General features: G+C 42.8%; 1 protein-coding gene across 1 annotated transcript in view; it reads right to left on the bottom strand.

Annotated features, from left to right (window-relative positions):
* PTER (phosphotriesterase related) overlaps window positions 1-2,625 on the bottom strand; it is a 65,041-nt gene extending 62,416 nt beyond the window's left edge. Inside the window, exon 1 of the mRNA XM_059184043.1 lies at window positions 2,492-2,625. The gene's annotated coding sequence lies outside the window, so the exon portion shown is untranslated. The remainder of the gene's footprint in view (window positions 1-2,491) is intronic.
* Window positions 2,626-22,124: the final 19,499 nt, after the last annotated feature.

Here is a 22,124-nt window from a genome sequence, read left to right on the forward strand (position 1 = left end):
GGATCATGACCTGAGCTGAAGGCAGAGGCTTCAACCCACTGAGCCACCCAGGTGCCCCTAGAATATTATTTTAAATATAGTTGTTAGGAAGGCCCTGCTGATAAAGTGACGGTTAAAGATTCCACCTTCTGTTGCTTTACTGCCACTACCCCAGCCTGAGCTACCCCCATCCTTCATTTGGGGCTACATCATGGCCACCTCCAAGGGGCTTCTCTGCCCACAACCCTTCAGTGGTTTTCCACTGCTGTTAGATGAAAATCTAGAGAGCTTACCAGGCTGCACAACACCCTGCAGGACCTGGTGCCACCGTCTTTCCAACTTCATCTTGAACCAATCGCCCCAGCTCCAGTCTCAAAGATGTTTTGCAATTTCTAGAACATGCCAAGATCCTTCTGGGCTCCCTTGCCTGAGCAGGTCCCACTGAAAGTAATGAACATCGCTAGGTCCTTCTCATCCTTCTAAATTAGGTCTTGGTGAGGACTCCTTTTCACAAACACATGCAAAGTGTCCCCCTCACCATCCCCAACCCTACCAGTTCCATTTTCCTTTATCACAGCCTTCTGTTTACAATTTGTGTCTGTTGGTTAATTCACTTGTTTGTTGATTTTTTTTTTTTTAATTTCCTGAAGTCTCTCTGCCTCCAAACAGAATATAGACTCCTGGAGGCTAGAAACCTCATGTGTCCTGTTCCTTATCGGAGCAGCCCCACCGCATGTCCAGCTATACAACATGCATTTACTGAATGGATTAAACCAACCTTTCCTGGCCACCCTGTAATTTCGACACCAAGTGTGACCAAAAATATCATTACAGTAAAAGCAGAATCTTGTTTTCAAAAATCTATAGGTTTTTCGATCTAGTAGAGACCTAGAGATCAATTACTTTAATGTGCCAGAAAAGATAAGGAACTTGTACAAAGTCACAGAGCTGGAATCAGAAATAGAATTAGGGTCCACTCATGGATCCTCAGAGAGTTCTTTAAGCCAGCCATCTGGCTTCCTGCCCCCCTCTACCAGAGTACCTTTAGTTCCTGTTACACAGGGACAGACTTGTGAAAAACACAGGTACAGGGTGGCTAAGTGGTAAGAGCACAGGTTTTGGAATTGGAAAGACATGGATTTTTTTCTAAACTATGCAGCAGTGTGGCTTACCCTTCTGTGCCTTACCTTCCTCCGCTGTTAACAGGAGAACACTGACATAGAGCAATGTTAGATGCACAGAGCTAAAAGAAGATCCCTGGTGATTCGCTTTTACTAACTGATATATATATATATATATATATATATATATATATATATATATATATATTCCTATCATGACTCTAAGATCAAGGAATGAAAATAATATGCATTTTGCTAATTTATGCCCCAAATCTATATTACAGATATTTTTGTAACTTTTATAATAAGACAACATCTAGCCTCCACAAATGAAAAACATAATTTCATAAAGCAGCACGCTGTGAATTTTGTGTTCGAATTATCCTTTTTAAAATTAAGTTGCTATCTTGCTATCAAGTGCAAGTTGTCTGATCTCTCTTTGCAGTGCGCACGGAGATTTCTTTTTAAAAGGGATGAGTTATTTCTGGAATCACATCAGGTCGGATAACTGCTGTACACCCCTGCTGTCTATGCAAAGTAAAACGTAACGGGCTAAGTCGATGTCATTAGTCTTGGGGCTCTTTTCTCCCTGACGTTCATTCTATCTGACAATGAAAGCGATGATCCTTTAGGAGAGGAGTAAATGTTTGTCAGTTTCCTCCGCCGTGGCGGTGATTTAAGGACGAATGGACACGTTTTTATACAAGGCAGAAGCTCTCTGTAAATGTGTCCCCCTCGGAGGTGTCACTGCACCTGAGGCGTCTTCGCAAATATCACAGCACTGCGGCTGTAAATACCAAGCTCTTATCCAAAAGGCAGGCGCACTTAAGTATGCTTCGAGTATCTTTAGGATAGAAGAACCAGGAGACCGTAAAACAAAGGGCAAGGTCAAGGCCCAAGGCTTAGAGGTGTGACTTCAAAGCTCATTAAAGGAGAACGGATATGGGAGAGAAGCCCCCAGCCCAGCGCAGCCGCCAGACGACAACTCCGAAGCATTTCTGTCGAGCAACGCTGAGCTCGCGCCACGCGGGGCCCTCGGGCCTTGGCCCGCGCCGCACTCTCGGCCTCAGGTTTCAAGCCAGGCTTCGCTGGACTTTTAGACTCTGGGGCTACCCGCTGCGTCTAAGCCCAGGCCAGCCTCCTGGGCTTCGCGCAGCCTCGCGATCCCCGTCTTTGCAGCTACCCCGGCGCATCTGGGGAAACGCAGCAGCTTGCCAAAGCGCGGGCAGCTTGAAACCTCCCTTCCCCAGGGGGACCTCCGCGGGGGCTCCCCGCAGGGCTTAGCGCGAAAGGCTCGGCCGCAAGGCCGACCGCGGCCGCAGCGGCTCCCCGCGGACCTCACCCCTCCGACCCTGCCCACAGCTGCCGCGCCCGCTCCGGCTCCCGCGCACCTTCCCTCCGCTCGCTGCGCTCCACCTTCTCCCCCGGGACCCTCAGCAGGGCGAGCTTGCGGGGACTTCAACGTCTCCCCCACTCCGGCTCCCACTCCACCCTCGGGCCTCGTCTGTTCCCCGCCCCCGGGTCGCTGGGCCGAGTTTTGCAGGATCCGGTCACGCCCTGCGGCCCCAGCTACGCCCCATCTGGCCCTACGCCACGCCCAGCGGGGGGGCTAGGATGTGTGCCAGGGCCCGCCCAGCCCGCCTCCAGGCCAAGTCCGCGATCATTCTGGCGGGTGGCCTGCCCTAACCTTGGAACGGCCAAAGAGCTCGAAGCCGCAGGATCCGTTCAGCGGCTGGGTTGGGAGCCCACTTTCTCTGCGTAAGAGTCCATTGTAGGTACCCCCCAAATGTCCTAGCAGGAAAAGGACTAGGAGTTAGATCCCCCAAGGGGAAAAAAAAGCGGCTGCATTTTCCTTAAAAGTCCTTAAGAGTCGCAGGTCTTATAGAAAAGACTCCTTTGGCAGAGATTTCGGCTTCCTCCAAGGATTGCTAATCAGAGGGACGCATTGGCAATTTGGCATCTCAAACAGGATTTGGATCATCGTTTGTATACAAAGCAACTTTGGGTTTATTTCTCCACTGTTTCATGTCCCTGGGTCTGAGGTTTCTCATCTTTACAGAGTTTTTACCGAATAGTAGCACATGAGATGGCCTTAATACCTCCTATGGCAGCCGGCTTAGTGAAAGTGAGAGCATCTGTCCCCCCAAAAGAGCTAGGAACAGTTGTCGTGACACAGAGTAATTCCTTTAAGTATTACACTGTATTCAATTCATTTGATCCTGAATTCTGGGAAAAAGCGGATGAGGACTAAAATGGGAAGAATCTCCAAGTGTCATGTGAAAGGAAGGTAAACATCTAATAATAATAATGATAATGATAATAATTAATAATAATAATCTTGGATAGTGTTTCCTGAAGCCAATTCCGCTACTCTAGGTGATGCGCATATGTTATCTTGCTTAATTTTTAGAACAACCTACATGTGGTAGGATCATTTTCTCCTCCAGTTACAGATTGGAAAACAGATCCCAAGAGAGAAGTACCTTGTGCCCGGCCAGGGTTAGAACCTACTTTGGTTGATGTCAGTACACCACACCTTCTTAGATGAGAGCAGGGCAGTTTCATAGGAGGCTAGTTAATCGATTTATTTAAGTCAGAAAAAGAAGACAAAAGGAGATGAAGTTGTGTGTGTGTGTGTGTGTGTGTGTGTGTGTGTGTTCATTTTTTAAGGAAGGTAAAACTGTAAGAAGCTGGTTGGTAGAGGTGAGGCAAGGAGACAGAACTGAAGGAGAACAGTGGTCCTTAAGGTGGCAGCTGCTCAAATCCTAGGAACAGGGAATGGGATAAAAATAGGGCCCAAGAGTGGGAGGCACAAGAGTAAATGGAGAGCTTAAGAACTCTGGAGGGATGAGCCGCCTGGGTGGCTCAGTGGGTTGAGCTGTTGCCTTCAGCTCCGGTCATGATCTCAGGGTCCTGGGACCAAGCCCCAGTGTCGGGCTCTCTGCTCAGCAGGGAGCCTGCTTCCTCCTCTCTCTCTCTGCCTGCATCTCTGCCTACTTGTGATCTCTCTCTGTCAAATAAATAAAAATCCTAAAAAAAAAAAAAGAACTCTGGAGGGGTAAGTATTGAGAGAGCTGGATATCACTAGGAATGAATGTCTGGGGCTCATACTGAGATTATATAATGCATAGATGGATCAACAGAAGCTTCTAGAGTGATTTCAGTGCTGGCTAACACTTTGTTCATGATGCAACCATGAAGCCTTATAAATGTGTACCTGACCATGGCTGTTGAGGAAACACCTAAAATTCTGTTATTTATAATGCTATGCATCTTGCTAGTCCGTACTGCCAGATGTGAGATTATACGCAAGATCCATGTTTAAAAGTGACGTCAGTTTTTCTTTATGGAAGCTACTAAAGTCTCCACTGCTCCGGTTGCATCCGTCATTGCAAGATCTGTGATAGATTTCACAGGCAGGCTCTTCCTTTCATTGGCTTTACTTCTTAAAACATAGCGTTAAAGGGAAACTAGTCTAGATTTTATTTCTCTTTGAAAGAAACACCTTCAGAGAAACTTCAGATGAATACTGTAGGTGTCTATCGTGAACACTTGTGCTCAAAGGGAGAGAAATCCATGCAAATCCAGTGTGCCACGGTGAAAAATGTTGGTGGCATATAGTATTGGTGGCAGGGAGTATATACTGTGTAATTCCATTTCCCATCATAAGTAATTTAAGCACTATTGTTGATTAAGAATCAAATGCTCTCCTATGGAAAAAAGTAATTAAAATAAGCATTCTCTCCACTGCTGGCCTCCAATACCCGCTAGCCCTGGGGATACGCAGACAAGAATGGATAAAAGGGGTCTCTTAGGATGTTCTGCCATCAAAAATGATAATCTGGTATCAAACCTCATGCCCAACTTCATTTTTCAGTCTTTCGTCCAGGAAAAGCCGAACTTGGAGATATTTTTTGAAACCTTGAATATCAATGGCCATATGCCTATGATGAAATAGCCAAGTTAGAAATCATATTATTAAGGAACCAAAGGTTTCCAAATCAATCTCTCAGAGAAGGGTTTAGTTCAAATGTGCTCTCATTTCCGCGGTACCCGCTTTTCATTTTTATAGTATCTTTGAATTTTGACAGTACTTGTACTCAGAAACCCGAAATTGGCAGAGAGAATGAAATCAAAACCAAACATCCAAAACCCCTCGCTGTTTGGATGAAACTTCTGGAAAGCACTCAGGTCTTCATTACTCTAGTTAGTTGTTTTAAATATTTACACAAAAATAGTCCATGGGAAAGAAAAAATCCAAAGAGGTCAAAATATGAAGTAATCCAGATAATTATCAGACAAGCCTCAGATACAGAGCACAGCTGACAATATCAGTTCGTAAATTGTGTGGCTGTCAGATTTTAATTGTTAATTGGAAGTTAAAACTGACAGCGCTGCAGAGATTTTCTCGGTTTAATTTTTAGTTGTGGTGTGATAAACTAGTCCCATCATTTCCAGGAGATCTATTAGAGACCAGTGTCACAAGAGGGCCAGGACGGAGCTTTCAACACACGTTTTCTGATCAAATTCCTCTTTTTTATACCTCCCAGAGAATACAACTAATTACTCAGTATATTTTATTACTTCACCTAGAGGTGAAAGAAAAATGAAATTAAAACCTTTCTAGTTCTTACCCAGCTAAATTGAAAACACATAATCTCCCAATTCAGGAAACTTTTTAATGGGGACTACTTTTACAAATGAGTCATTTACAACTTTTTGTTGAAGCCAATTACAAGTTGGTCTCTAACGGCCACTGTGGAAAACAGAGCAGTTCCTCAAAAACTTAAACAGAGAATTACCAAAGGATCCTGCAACTCCCCTTCCGAGTATTTAGCCAAAGAAGGTGAAAGCCGGACTTGAAGAGATATTTGTACACCAGTGTTCCTAACAGCATTATTCACAATAGTCAAAAGGGGGCAACAATCCAAGGGCCCATTGATGGATGAATGGGTAAACAAAATGTAGTAGACGCATACAATGGAGTGTTATTTGGCCTTAAAGGGAGCGTTGATAATGCCACAACACTGAAGAACTTTGAAGGCATTATTTTCAGTGAAATAAGCCAGATGCAAAAGGACAAATGCTGTAGGATTTCACTTATATAAGGTGCCTAAAAAATGGTTGAATTATTTTTTTAAAAATATTTTATTTATTTGAGAGAGAGCATGAGCGAGGAGAAGGTCAGAGGGAGAAGCAGACTCCCCATGGAGCTGGGAACCTAATGTGGGGCTCGAACCGGGGGCTCCAGGATCATCGCCTGAGCTGAAGGCAGTTGCTTAACCAACAGAGCCACCCAGGTACCCCAAACGGTTGAATTCGTAAAGATACAATGTAGACCAGTGGTTCCCAGAGGCCGGGGGGGGGGGGGGGGTTGGGAAGGGGTTGAGGATTTAAGTGTTTAATGGTTCCAGAGTTTCAACTTGTGAGGAGGGCTGTGGAGACAGTTGACCAGCAGTGTGAGGGTACTGAATGTGGTTGAACTCTACACTTAAAAAGAGTTACCATGTTAAACTTTATTTTATGACAGTTTTACCATAATAAAAAAAAAATTTGCCCTTAGACAGCTGCTTGTAAATAATTTGTAAAAAGTTGACTTGAATTTAGAACACCTGTTACTCTCACTAGGTTGGCTTGTATACAAAAAGTCATAATTTTCAATTCTATCATTATTAATTAAAAAAAATCCTTTAAATTGAATTCCCTATTACTTTTTCTTGCCTAGCAGTTTCTTTCAGTCTTTGTGACAGAGACTCGATTTTATTTGGTGGCTAGGTGCTCACGAAAGCCATTTCCTCCTTCTCCTTAATGAAGACCCAGAACCTAAGTCAGGTTCGGTGGGTGAGGTGAGGAGGTTCGGAGCCGACGACTAAAGAAAGAATTCTTAAGACTAAAGAAAGAATTCTTAAGACGTCGTTGGTGCAAAAGGTGATTTATTAGAGCACGGGGGACAGGGCCCGTGGGCAGGCGGAGATGCGGCTGCCCCGGGTTGTGAGGGTCGTCATGTTAGATACCCCACCGTTGGGGGGGAGGTGGTGAAGGAATGGGAGATTTCAACAGAGTTCTCACATGTTAGGGAGAGCCTACAAGGTGCCGGGGGGAGTCCTTGCCCTTACAGCTTGATCAATATCGTCTTTAGGCCAGGCACTAACATCCAGATAATTGCGAGATTCTTGGTGGAGTGTTATGATCCGGCTGTCATTTACATTCCCTTCTACCTCAGTCTCCTCCAGTGTATGGTGGGAGGGAGACATTAGGGCTTCAGGAACCGAGAGTTATTTGCCTCTGGAAATTTGTGCTATTGATAAGGTCACCTCCCTGTTCAGGTCTCTAGGACATCTGTAGAGCAAGGGAGATTCCTGTTCTGCAGGATTGCGATCCCTGCAAGTTAACTATTTATCGTTTTATGGCAGTCAGGGTGCCTGAGGAATGCTACACATATGGAGGGGAGCGAGTGAAGAGGAGGTGCAAGGCGCCAGCTTTTGTTCTGTCCTCAGCCAGCCTCCTGCTCCCTCATCATCCTGGGCATGTAACTCTGCTATTTCCCAGCCTCCCTTGCGGTCAGGTGTAGTGCCAGCCAATGGGATATGGTAGAAGTGACACCCAGAAGGGCCCATCCGAAAAACTCCCAGCCCCTCAGCACCCTCCACTCTTTCCATTCATGGGTAGGACAGAGAGAATGCTTAGAACCTGGAAAATGGAGCCCTAGGAGAGAAGCCAGCTGCGTCTGAAGGGCCACAGGGAGCAGAACGCCCGACGACTAATCCTAACTGTGAGAAAATGGGAGGGAAAAATTTACTCTTACTGTCTTAAGCCACTGAGATGTGGGGGTTGTTTATTATGGCAGATGGTCGACCTTGATAAATACAGTATTTGTCCTGGTAAGAGAACCGGGTGTTTCCCTATGCTACTTGAAAACCACCAACTTTAGCAAGCTAATATTAATAACTAATATGAAATGGCTTCCCAAATCTTTGAGAGAATTATTTAAGTGTTAGAGGCATCTGTTAGCACACAATAATGTGATTATTGATTGCTAATAAATACAGTGTTGAGAGCTAAGTGAAACAGAATGAAATTAGACCCCCAAAAATCAGCAGGGAAGCTATTCATTAACTGTAGGCCCAGGCATATGTGTCTGTGAAGAATACCAAATAGTCGTTGTCTCTGTATTGAAAAACAAAGCAGTTGGACTTGAAACAAACATTTAAGTGATGACTTGAATTTATAATTCAAATAATTGAACCGTTTTCTCTTTAAGTAATATGGATAATTTCCTTGTCATTTCAAGGTATGTTTTTGATTGTGTGTGTAATCCCCCCCGCCCCCATGGAATTAGTTTAAATTGCTCTTCAGAGACCTGGTTGAAATAATGGTTTGAAGTATTTTCTACTATGTGAGGAACACAGTCTTTGCAACTTCAGCTCTTCAAGAATTCTTCTGCGTGGAGCGCCTGAGTCGCTCAGTGGGTTAAAGCCTCTGCCTCAGCTCAGGTCATGATCTCAGGGTCCTGGAATCGAGCCCCGCGTTGGGCTCTCTGCTCAGCAGGGAGCCTGCTTCCTCCTCTCTCTCTGCCTGCCTCTCTGCCTGCTTGTAATCTCTGTCTGTCAAATAAATAAAATGTTTAAAAAAAAAAAAAGGAAAGAATTCTTCTGCGTGAGTAGTTGGCTAGATTTGTGTCACTTAGTAAACATTAAGAGGAGTAACTGTATACTGGGATATGTAAAATTATGGGAGGGGATATAAAAACCAAGCTGTAGGTAAAATAATCGAAGAGAAGAGGTTGCTTCAAGCTTCCATGGGGTAGAGATCAGGGACAAATCTCCTGAGAGAGAGCACCAGAGGCAGCTACATCCTCAGCAAACACAGGGAAACGGGCAGCGCTGACATGTACCTTCAGACATAGCTCTAGAATCTGAGAGACCTTAGTTCCTGGCTCCTTGACTACTAGGTTGTGGGACCTCTTGATTTCCCTGAGTCATGAGAAATGAAAATATCATGACCTGTGCAATGAAAATACTGTGACCTGTCCCTGGCGGCTTGCTGGCTGTCCTGAAAATCTTCCTTTGCTTTCACACTCATAATTCACCAGGACTCATGGCCGCCCAGTTCAAGACACACTTGGCAGCCTCTCTGGCAGCGAAGCAGGATCACGTGACTTAGATTTGCTACATGTGCCATCCGGCTGGGAAGTGATGGGAATGGAAGGGGCTCTCTTGGGACCAGAGGTGGACTTTATATGTTGAGGATGGCAGAAAACCTTCCTGGGGTTTGTGGGAAGGTTAAATGTGAGGGCTCCGCGTGTGTCTTACCTGGATCCTTCAGATTGGTGCGGTGGGGTGACTGCGCCAGGCAGGAGGCACCATAAGGTTTAAAGACAGAGAAGTCAGAGCAATAGAATAAAGTAAACAGCCTGAGAAGAGAAGGTGGGCCTTCTGTGCAGCACTCGAAGAAATCACCCCTGCGGAGAGCCAGGGGTCCGGAAGGTCAGGAAAAGGGAGCTGATACCCAGGCTGGGGGCAAGAAAATCAAGTATCAGAGCTGTGGGGGAGGAATCTTGGGAGAGAGGATTTAGGGATATTGGTCAGTGTGGTGGGCTGGCAGGAATGCTAGTAATAATAACAACTAATAACATTTTTTTACATTTATAGCAGGCTTTGTGCCAGGCTCAATTCTAGTAGCCCTTTGTCAGCATTGTTAAGATTTTGTATTTACATAATCCCCCATTTTACAGATGTGAAGACTGAGGCTCAGAGATGCACAATCCTTTTGCTCAAGGTTTCATAGATGATAAAGGGCTGACCTGAGATGTAAATCTAGGACTAGCTGATTCCAAAACCAAAATGCTAAGAAATAATGACCCAGTAATCCAAGTTAAATGTGTAGCACAGGACTTAGAAGGGATCAGAAAACATGAGCTGTGGAACGCCTGGATGGCTCAGCCGGTTAAGCATCTGCCTTGGTCTCAGGTCATGCTCCCAGGGCCCTGAATTGAGTCCTGCATTGGGCTCCCTGCTCAGTGAGAGGTCTGCTTCTCCCTCTACCTGCCACTCCCTCTGCTTGTGCTGTCTCTCTCTAACAAATAAATAAATAAAACCTTAAAAAACAAAACAAAACAAAACACATTAGCTGTTCCGGTCTAGACAAAAGAATGAGGACCTGGCACACATCAGCAGGAGCAAATCTCACAACGTAGGAGATGGTCGGCTCCTGATTCCCACTGAAAAATAAAGAAATGAGAAGTCAGGGAGCAAAATAATTCCCGATTCCATGCCCTCTTCTTTTTCTTTAATTGCGTAAAGAAGGAACCAGAGGTTTGCGAACAGGGAAGCTGGAGAGGCAGGTTAACACTTTCCTGGATTGTCCAGGAATCAAATTTTTAGAGTCCGAAGAAGATCTTAAAAACAATCCACTATCCATCTCTCTTCTCTCAGAAGGAGGCAAAGGACATTTGCTGAGATTTTTAAAAATCACCAACTGCTGGGAAATAAGTGAACTCAAAAGGGCTTTTAACTCAAAGATTCTGAGGTCCTAGAGAAAGGTTTTAACTTTAGAGAAACAGTGAGTGAGTCAGAAAGCACTCCATAATCATGGCATATGTGTGAGATTAAGGTCAGAATTTGTGTTAATAGTAACAGATGTAATAGAAAAGCATTTATATTAGACTTTGGCATTCTTTTTCTTAAATCTCCTTAAAATAGAGCATTTTATTTTTCTGGTGTTTTCATGGTAATAGTAGGTGAGGATGATGTGGTCATTTAATACAGAACTATCTCTTTTAATGTGGGGTTCATGAATTTGTGGAAGTTTTAACAGATAGTCCTATTGGAATATCAGGCACATGGTATTTTTTATTTTTTAAATTTCTTCAGAGAGGAAGGGAAAGAGGAAGAGAGAGAGAGAGAGAGAGAGAGAGAGAGAGAGAGAGAGAGAAGTGAGGGAGGGACAAGGAGAAAGGGAGAGGGAGAGAGAATCTTAAGCAGTCTTTATGCCCAGCATGAAGCCCTACACGGGGCTTGATCTCAAGCTTAACCAACTGAGCCACCCAGGTGCCCCCAGATATAGAAGAATATATTCACTGAACATTATGGATGTTATAAAGCCTGGTAGTCAAATGAACAACTGTGTTATCCACCACCCAACACTACTAATACCATAGATGCCCCATGAACTCTCCTCTCCTATCTCATTACCCCTACCCCACCCCCCGACCCTGCCCTGCCAGAGGCTGCTACTACAATGAAGACATCCAGTATTTCAATATTTCAGGCACTGCCACCACACAGTATCCTGGATGAAGGATTCCAAAGAGTAGGGCAAGTATTACTGTTATAAATCAGACTTGCACAGTGACAGAAAATGCCAGACTTCTTAATGCAGTTTTGCCAAATTTAACTTGTCTAGAAAATTAGCTAAGGATGATACTTCTCAGAGACATAAAAAGTAAGGTAGAAGTGACTTATAAAAGTTCTGTCTCAGGGCGCCTGGGGGGTTCACTTGGCTAAGCGTCTGCATTCGGCTCAGGCCATGATCCTGGGGTCAAGGATCGAGCCCTGCGTCTGGCTCCCTGCTCAGTGGGGAGCCTGCTTCTCGCACTGTGTGCTCTCCCTCTCAAATAAATAAACAAATAAATAAATCTCTAAAAAAAGTTCTGTCTCAATGGAATTAAGCACGTAGGATGCTACTTCCACAACAAATGAATAAACTTGACCTGGTCTCAATATTATAATAAGGGACTATAGTTCCCCAAGGAGTAATGTCTGCAGCCGGTGCATATTTTAACACGAATACTCAAAATCCTATAACATTCAGAACATGAGTGTACAGACCAAGGCTTAACAAAGTCGCAAAATATATATTTGTGAGAAAGGCTGTATTGTACTTGGCAGATTTGGGATGAAGAGGAAGACCCCATGGCTTGCTATTCTTCTTAAATCAGGGATCGAAAGCATTTCCTGGTGAGATACTGTGCGACACACCTCACAAAGACCCCTTTTTATCTGCATGGTGTAGGGCGAGGAAATGATGCTGGAAGGATCCTAAGTTGGTAGCATTCGTGCTGGCCCCACTGGCTTCCCTGCTAGAAGTAGGACAGGGGCAGATCGGGAGAGCCTGAGCTTGGAAGGGTACCAGGAAGGACTCACCTCCAAGGCAGGTCATGCCAGACCTCGTTCAGCTCCACGTTGTCCCAGGTGTGTAGGGACCCCATCTCCATTTTGCTTGTCTTCTCCCTACTAAACATTCTGACCTGGCCATTAAACAGAAAAAAACCTGGTAACCAGAGCCCTGCAGCCAATGATGATTTGAAATAGGAAGGCATGTGACTTTGTCAGCGAGTGGAGTAGAGAAGGCCATGCAGAGAACTGCTGGCTTTGTTTTTGTGCAAAACAAACAGAGGCAAGGATGCTAACTCACTTGCTTTGCCCTTTTGATGGGAACAGTGTCTGGTATCATTGGTCTGACACGTCATGTTGGAGGTGTCTTACTTTGTGACACATCTTAGTGCATTTCTAGGTGCCTTTGGCTGTGCCCTCAGGAAACAATGTTCGGTGATGGCACTAGCCAAGCTTTCAGACCAGAGATGCCAGGGGTTAATATGTGCCTGTTCCAAGACAGCTGTTTATGCTGGGCTTTGCTTAAAAGCAGCCATGTGCTCTTGAGTCTGTGCCATAAAATTCCTCTACCTGATCAGCAGAGTGGAGAGAGGTCTCTTTGCCTCGTCTGGGAGATGTTTCTTGCCTGTGAATTGCAGGGAGACCTAGTCTGACTCTTCGCCACTCATACCTGACTTCGCAGATATTCCTGTCTGGAGTCCTTCCTATGGCTCAGATTCCTGATCCTCAACCAGCCTTTTTAAGATGACTTTGTAATAGGTCAGAGGGATAGGCAGAAAGGTAAAGAGGAAAAAAGGTGGAAGATACAGGATTTGAGACTAATCAGGAACTTAACTAAAAGGACAAGCTATTCTTAACTCACACCTTTGATTATAGTCATAGAAAACAACATACTATTTGTTTTCTTAAGATTTATTTATTTATTTGACACACAGTGAGAGAGAGAATGAGGAAGAGAGAGAGAGAGCGCGCACAAGCAGGGTAAGTGGCAGGCAGAGGAAGAGGGAGAAGCAGGCTCCCTGCTCGGCGGACCCTGGGATCATGACCTGAGCTGAAGGCAGATGCTTAACTGACTGAGCCACCCAGGACACCCATACTATTTTTTAAAAAAAAATCAGACAAATTCAATATTTTAAAATAAATCATGTAGGAATAAGATATCACTTAGACCTCTCAGAGGTGGGATTATTACTTTCCTTCTGGCGTGGGTGACATCATGGAAATGTTTATTTCCCTAATTTTTTTTGCTTGCCTTCTTTTCTCTTTCAGATAACAAGACAGCCTGACTTATCAGCATAAAAAAATATTTCTGTCAGCATTCAGAGAACATGGGGTAAGTGGAAATGGAGAGTAGTTATGTCAGCCTGCACTTTTAACCTAAGCCTAGATGCCAAGAGCTGCACTAAATTTTAAAAAAGAGAAATCTTACAGGCTGTCATTCTAATTAACAGTTGATAAAGTACAGATATCTTAGCACATCACATAACAGGCAGATTGGCCCCTTTGACAGGCGGTAGAAACCTCACATGAAAATATTTCATCGAATATGAGTGTTAAGGTAGAAAACATGACTTGAAGTGGGAAGAAGGGGAAAAAAAAATCCTCTTGCTGTGGCAAGACACATTTTTCCTTCTGTTGGGAAAAGGATGCAGTTCAAAGTTAACAGTCCACGTGGGCATCACGTCTTCATGGAATTACGGGGCTGACATGCTCATCTCCCAAAATAGAACCCCTGTCACCATTCTTGAACCATGGTCAGCTATAATGAGAGGCAATGCACAAAAGTCGCTTCTAGGTTCAAGTGAAGCCCTAATCCTTTGAAGTATCTGGGAACTTTAATTTTAAAATAAGAAGGGTGTTTACGCATTAATTCCAAAGCCTTGACTAAAACTTCACTTTGTAGGAGAAATTAATATCTCATGCAGGAGAAATTAATATCTCAAGCAGTAAAATTAATATTCCTAGGAGTAGAGTCAAAAACTCTCATCACAGGAATACATGTGAAATACAGAATTAAAAACTGTGGGGTTTTTTCTATCTATTTCATATATACACTTTTAACTCATGCCTTTGTTTTTTCTATACTTTTAAAAAAAGATTGTATTTATTTGTTTGACAGAGAGAGATCACAAGTAGGCAGAGAGGCAGGCAGAGATAGAGAGAGGGGGAAGCAGGCTCCCTGCTGAGCAGAGAGCCCAATGTGGGGCTCAATCCCAGGATCCTGAGACCATGACCTGCTTCAGGTAGAGGCTTAACCCACTGAGCTACCCAGGTTCCCTTCTATACCTTTTTTAAAAAAGTTTTAATTTCAGTGAAATTAACACACAGTGTTATATTAGTTTCAGGTGTATAATATAGTGACTCACTACAATATAGTGATGCTTCCAACATCACCCTGGGCTTATCACATCAGGTACCCTCTTTCATCCCCATCACCTGTTTCCCCATCAACAACCCCTCCCACACACACACACACACTGGTAACCATGTTTCTTCTCTATAGTTAAGAGTCTTATTCTCTTTCACACCCAAAGGTACATCCCTTGTGGCTGCAAGTTTCTCTTCTCTGAAGCTACTTATTTTGATTGGGGGGGGCATGCTCAAGTATTCATGAATGACAATGAGTTCATGACTTGTCCATCTCATTAGGACATTTACATATGGTTAGGAGTCATCTGGGAAAGATGCATTTTCTAATCCTAGAAAAACTAAAAATTTGGTAGGCTACATTGCTAACAAAAAAAAGTGTCTTATGACCAATCAAGTTTGGGAAAACCCCATATGAACTCCATATGGATGGTCTGTTATTGGAGATTCATAACACTTTGTAGTTTTTCTAAGCACAGGTAAGTTCTACAGTAGACAGAGCTATTTGTTTAAACCTGAGATTTTCCCAAATTTATGAGCACTAACGAATGTGTCTGTCTGTATGGGTTTTTTTTTTTTTCTTAGTATAACAACTATTAATGCTGCCTGGAGAACACACTTAGAGATGTACTTCATTATTCCAGAGTAGGGATTTGTCCCACGGTGTGAAATTTCAGATACCTTGGTGGCACCTTGAGTAAGCAGTTTGGAATTAGATTGTCTTTCAGTTCTTCTAAAGTCACACTGGGTGATAGGCGTCTCCTCCATCCATGAGTATTTGCCTCTCTTACCCAGTTCACTGTGATGTGGGATCAATTCCGGTTTTAAGTTTATGTAAATGAATCATTCACCTGTTCTTGACGTCAGCGCTGCAGGTGAAGTCCCCTTCAGCAGCCCGTCCGGAGTACGTATTGCTCCCTACAAAGAAAGCGTGTATTTTCTATTTCTAAACAAAGGTCTTATCTTGATTCCTCTTGCCGTGTTTCAACCGTTTCTCTTAACCTGTCAGAGGGTCGTCGCTGCTGCCAACTCATTCTCTGTTCCCACCAAATCGTATCCCACAGGACCAGAGATCACTCGTTGTCGTCGTGCAGAAAACTGAGACAGACATTTCACTGAGCAGGCATCAGCTCTGTTGGAGAAGCCCTTTGTCTACATTTCCTTAGCTTTATTTATTTTTGGTAAGATTTTATTTATTTGCTTGAGAGAGGGTGGGTGCCGAGGCTGCTTCTGACAAGGGTCCAGAACTGGCCAAGTCTTCCTGCTTGTGAGATGGCTTACTTTTACTGGGAGCAGTTTCTCTGCATGATTTAGGGTTCAAGGGGAAAGATCTCTCCCCAACCTTGGGCTTCACTTAGGATCTTTTTATATTATCCCATCAGCAGCTCTGGACTGGTCTCCAGCTCTTCACCTTGGGGATTTGTGTCACCTGGTGAATCCAAACCTTCTTGGGGATGTCTTCAATCATTTTATTCCTTTATAAGTTAAGTCAGAGAGACTTTGGAAGGAGGAACTTTAAGGGAGGCATAAATGCTCTCAGTGGAAACTACTTAGAATACATAATTTCGTGTTGAAACATAAGTGGTAAGTATGGCTATGTAAAAAAAGTAATGCTCTAAGAATTTACTGAAAAAAAAAAGGAAGATTTGTCCATTAAACCATCATTTGAGAATTTATAGGGGAAGATACTGTTCTCCAAAAGCAGACCACAGCTAAAACAAAAACAAACAGGAGTTGGAGAAAAAGACATACGTTAGAATCTTAATGTTTGTCCTAAAACAATGAAAAAGGTGTATTTGTCTACATTTCCTTAGCTTTATTTATTTTTGGTGAGATTTTGTTTATTTACTTGAGAGAAAGTGAGCATGAGCAGACGGTGGGGCAGTGCTGAGAGGGAGGGAGAAGCAGGTTCCCTGCTGAGCAGGGTGTCCTAGCAGGGGCTCAGTCCCAAGACAGATCACAACACGAGCCAAAGGCAGAAGCTTAACCGGGTACCCTACATTTCCCTAGTTTTAACATGATTTTTAAAAAATATTGCTCAGAGATTTCAAACATTACTCATGAATACAGATTAGAGAAAATACTTAATTTTTCAAAATGGAGTTTAAAAAATTTTAACTTTTACGTATAAATTTAAAAATGTGTAGTACTCAGCTAACCGATGGCTTTGACAAATTCCACTGAGTCGTAGTTTACCCCTCTGTAAAAGGGACTATAGACTGGGCATATAATTTCATGGGTTATAAGAATGTGAAAGTATTTTTTTTTTAAAGATTTTATTTATTGATTTGACAGAGAGAGATCACAAGTAGGCAGAGAGGCAGGCAGAGAGAGAGAGAGAAGGAAGCAGGCTCCCTGCCGAGCAAAGAGCCCGATGCAGGACTCGATCCCAGGACCCTGAGTTCATGACCCAAGCCGAAGGCAGCGGCTTAACCCACTGAGCCACCCAGGCGCCCCAGAATGTGAAAGTATTTTAAAACAGAAAAATACTAAGCAGATAAAGTTACTATCATTATCGTTCAAATTGTTTTTAAGGGAAATTTCTAAGAAAGCAAGCTATTCTATTTAGAAAAACATGATAAAACAAAACCAAATCCTCATGCCAGCACATATCAGTGCCTTTCCAGTGCGTTCTACATATAGTCTAGGTGCTTTTCCAACTGCTGTTTTTTCACTGGGTCTCAACGCAAGTGAAGCCTCACTTGAGCCCTTTAAAAGGGCAGTCTCCATTTTCTACAGTACTCTGGGTCCTCTGGACATCAGCCCCATTGGTTTTTCAAGCCAGATATTTTGGGGGCTCATGTATCCAGCACAGATCCCAGGAGTTGGGGTACCAGATGTAGATCACCAAACCCTGTTGTGTGTTGCCACTCCAGGGCTGGATTTTTGGTGAGGCCATATTTCTGCTTCTGCTGCCTGTTTGGATGTTGTTGGGGAGAAGCAATTCATCTGGTGTTCAGATCTTTTTCAGAGCTGCAGCTGTGGATTTAGTGTTTCCGTGGGAGGACGCGAGTTCAGGATCTTCCTACACAGCTAACTTGCAGAAGTCCCTCACGCCACTGCAGCATTCTTTCCAAGAACTAAGACACGGAAACAGTCTAAGTGTCCACCAACAGATAAATGGATAAAGAAAATGTGGTATATATAAAAGGAAATGTTATTCAGCTGCAAAAAAGAAGGAAGTTTGCCATTTGCAACGGCACGGATGGAACTTGAGGGCAGTATGCTAAGTGAAATGAGACAGACAAATACCATATGATCTCACTTATATGTGGAATCTAAAAAATAAAACCAAATGAGCTCATAAATACAAAGAACAGATTGGTAGTTGCGAGAAGCTGTGGCGTAGGGGGTGGGCAGAATGGGTGCAGGAAGTCAAAACGTACAAATTTCCAGTTATTAAATAAATAAATCATGGGGATATAATGTACAGCATGTTTACTACCATTAAGAATACTACATTGCAGATTTGCATGTTGCTAAGAGAGTAGATCTTAAAATTTTTCATCCCAGGAGAAATGTTTTATAACTATGTGTGGTTATCCGTGTTAACTAGACCTACTGGGTGATCGTTTCACACTGTATATAAATATTGAATCATTACATAGTACATCTGAAACTAACATAATGTTATACATCAATTATACCTCAAATTAAAAAAAAAAGAAAATAATAGCTTTTTACACTCTCGCTATTCTCCATCTTCCTTCCATGTATTTGTTGAAGTCAAGCTTCTAATTCCTCTTATTATTTCCATTGTTGCTTCTCTGTATTTTTTTTTTTTCATTCTATTCATGGGAACCAAGAATATTCTTGGCAGCCTGTTTTCCAACACAGTGCACAAGCTCATTTCCTCTATGTATTTTCTCAAGGTTACTGGATGACCATGTCAATCATCTGGGTGCTTGTTCAAAACAAAGATTCCTGGACCCTTCTGTAGTCCTTCTGTATCAGGGTTTCTGAGTATGGCCTCAGCGTCTGAATTTCCAGAAGATTCTTGCACATACTAAAGTTTGAGAGCTACTTAATTTTTTTTCAACTTACTTTTCTCACTAGTTTCTCTTATTGCAAATGGTAAAAGAAGACTTTGCAATCTACAAAGAGCCTGTGTTCTAGATGGCAGAAAATGGAGCTGTGTTTAAGAATATCAACATGCAGGGGCACATGGGTGGCTCAGTGAGTTAAGCCTCTGCCTTCGGCTCAGGTCATGATCTCCGGGTCCTGGGATCGAGCCCCGCATCATGCTCTCTGCTCAGCGGGGAGCCTGCTTCCCTCTCTCTCTCTCTGCCTGCCTCTCTGCCTGCTTGTGATCTCTCTCTGTCAAATAAATAAATAAAATTTCAAAAAGAAAAAAAAGAATATCCAACATGCATTATACAATCAAGTCCCCCCCCCTTTTTTCCTAAAAATCAGGACCTGTGGTTGCTTTGAACTAAGTCTAGATATAGTCTCTCTTTCAGTATCTTGATGAATTATTCCTGAAGAAAAGAGAAGGTACAAGAGATTGGCAGAGGATGAACCCCTCTTTCTTTCTTTTTTTAAAGATTTCATTTATTTATTTGATACAGAGAGAGAGAGAGAAAGAGAGCGCACATGCAGGCAGAGTGGTAGGCAGAGGGAGAGAGAGAGAGAAGCAGGCTCCCTGCTGAGCAAGGAGCCCAATGTGGGACTTGATCCCAGGACTGTGGGATCATAACCTGAGCTGAAGGCAGCCGCTCAACTGACTGAGCCACCCAGGTGTCCCATGAACCCCTCTTTCTTTTGAGGAGGTGTGAAATGTAGGCAAGAACTAGGTGCCCAAAGACATGACCGTTTTGTAACTTTGGATGGGTCCCTTCCTTTCCCTGAGTGTCAAATACCCCAGACACCATTGAGCCAAATAATCTCTTAGTTCCCTTTGAGCACTAATAAACAACACATCATTATTTTTCTCCAGGGGAAGCCTAAAGCCAAACCAAAAGATGAGATTGGAAATGAAGGTAGATGTTCCCTTAATCAGCAAATACTGAAGATGTATGCTTCACGGCCGATTTTCCTTCTTACATTAAAAAAAAAAAAAAAAAAAAAGATGTATAAATACCATACAGTGGTGAAAAAGAATAAAATGCATATCCAGTTGGATGCAGCTCATGAAATAATACTCTGAGGGGAAAAAAATCAAGTTGCAGAAGGATTCAGGTATTCCATTTATATTAGCTTGGAACATTCCAGACTCAACTGCACTGATCTGAATGAACACTGAACTGATTGAACTGATTGATCATATCACCATATGTACTAGACTATAAAGAAAAGCAAGGGAATGACAACCCGAACTTCAGAGTAGTGGTTTTCTTTAGGGAGAAGCCCCATGACATGGTGGAGTGACACATAGGAGCCCCCAGAAGAGCCCAGAACACTCTTATCTCTTATCCTGGGCAGTGGTTTCATAGTCGTCAATTTTACGGCAACTCTATAAATCATACATACTGTAATCATACCTTATACACATAATTATTCTTTTGTATCCAATCAGTTCCTAATGAAAATAATTAAAAATAAGTCAGGAACATATCACATTTTGATATATAGTAGATTTTTCTCCTCCACTGTGTGTGTTTCTGCGCTGTTGCTCGATTTCTTTACAGACTTCCATGTTTAAGTAAATAGATCTTTCATGAGAAACGTAAAACAGAACCTTGTACTTTGGAAGTTCTTCATGTAGAAACAAAACAGCATCAACAACACAAGGTAAGAGAGCATCAACAAATATGTAACAGGTACCTTTGCTAAAGTAAACTAGAACTGTATAAACACGGATTGTGTAAGGCATGCATTTCTGCAGACAGAGGAATTTGGTGCCAGATTTCCAGAGCATCGTTCTCTAGAGTTATTATTAGCTCCCTCCATTTGAATAGCTCAGGTTCCTTTTTTTCACAAATATTAAAAATTATGGCTTATTCTTCCCCATCCCGTTGGTCATAAAGGAAATGATTCATTTTTCAATATCATTATCCAAGCACTGCTTTGCAAGAACTATTCTTCAAAAGAACACCAGGTTGTGTGAATGTTGAGTCTGGATTTCTTGGCCACACTGTTGAACCCAGGAGTCTCCTGCTGGTAGATCAGTGATTTTGCAGCTTTGGAAAATGTTAAATTAGTCATCATGCCCCTTTACTGAAGTTGGCCAGGATTCTCAGCTCATAGGAGATAAAATGTCTTCTGAGGTAGGGAAAACAGAACAGAGCAAGGTCCAAGATTTTAGATCTGGTGAACTTTCCCCCAAGGCTAAACGCCACCAACTGTGACCACCATGTTCCCCAACATATAAACACCCTCTACCGCACTCGCTCCTTTACTCCATCCAGCCATGACTCAGATCCTGGAGATCACATAGCTGTGTGTGTGTGTGTGTGTGTGTGTGTGTGTGTGTGTGTGGTGGGGGAGGGCAGAGATGGAGGGAGAGGGCGAGGGAGAGAGATGGGCTTCATTAAGCCTGTCTAACTTCTCCATTTCCCTGATTGTATATAAAGAGAATAATTTACCTCACGTAGGTGCGCAGCATAAGGATTTTGCTTCCCCGAAATTCGACATCTCACACGGGTCACAATTAAAGATGTAGTTACAAAACAGAAATAATTTACTCAGCTCTTTTTGAGAGACAGCCAGTAAGTTTGGGGGCTTGTTCTGTGAATGCTATGGAAATGCACTGAAAAGACAAAAATCAAAGTAGCTCATAGCTGTTTATCCTAGAAAAGGCGCAAGGAAGCCATATCCTTTCTTATATCTTGTTGCTATGGAAAGTTTCACAGTCTGGATATGCACCCTAAACTGTTTTCAAAAATGAAATAGACAATGCAATACAAGTGACATTCACCGCTGTTCTAAACATTTTACCAGCTTTTGCTGGTAAAATTTAAAAGTTTGCTCTTTTATTGAGATGGAAAATAAGTTTTCTCCATTCATAATTTTTATAGAGGCAAGATCTTTTTTTGTAATGACTCAAAAATAGGGTGATGAAAGTGGATAGAACAGAGCTAACATACATGAAACCTAAAAATGGATGTGAAGACACACATAGCAATGGGACATGCATGCCTGAAAAGGAGTGCGTGGAATCCCCACAAGAGGAACGTTCTAATTCGGTGGGTTATGATCGGACGCCCACTTGTTTGCACTGAAGTGAAAGCAGAGAAGTAGTTAAATGCATAAAGAAAATAAGGTAATATCTTGTAGGAGCCAAGCCTATGTACCAGTCCAATTAAAGGGCCCCATCATTCACACAAGCCAAGGAAGCTGACATTTCTAACACAAATAAGACCTGAAAATTTGGGTGGAATTGCTTATATTTCTCTTCAGACTCCCAAAGAAAGACCCTATTAAGTCAAACTAAATTGTACCAAGTGCCTTAAAGAGGTGCCTGTCTGTTTTAATTTTCCTGACACTCTTCACTGAGGTTTGGTCTAATAGCAACTGTATAGGGCTATTAGGAATGCCTCTGATAGAAAAATGCAATTGTCAGCTAGTGCTGTATTATTTTGATGTTATACAATAATTTCTCTCA

The sequence above is a fragment of the Mustela lutreola genome, chromosome 8 (assembly GCF_030435805.1).
Source record: "Mustela lutreola isolate mMusLut2 chromosome 8, mMusLut2.pri, whole genome shotgun sequence".
NCBI classification, from domain to species: Eukaryota; Metazoa; Chordata; class Mammalia; order Carnivora; family Mustelidae; genus Mustela; species Mustela lutreola.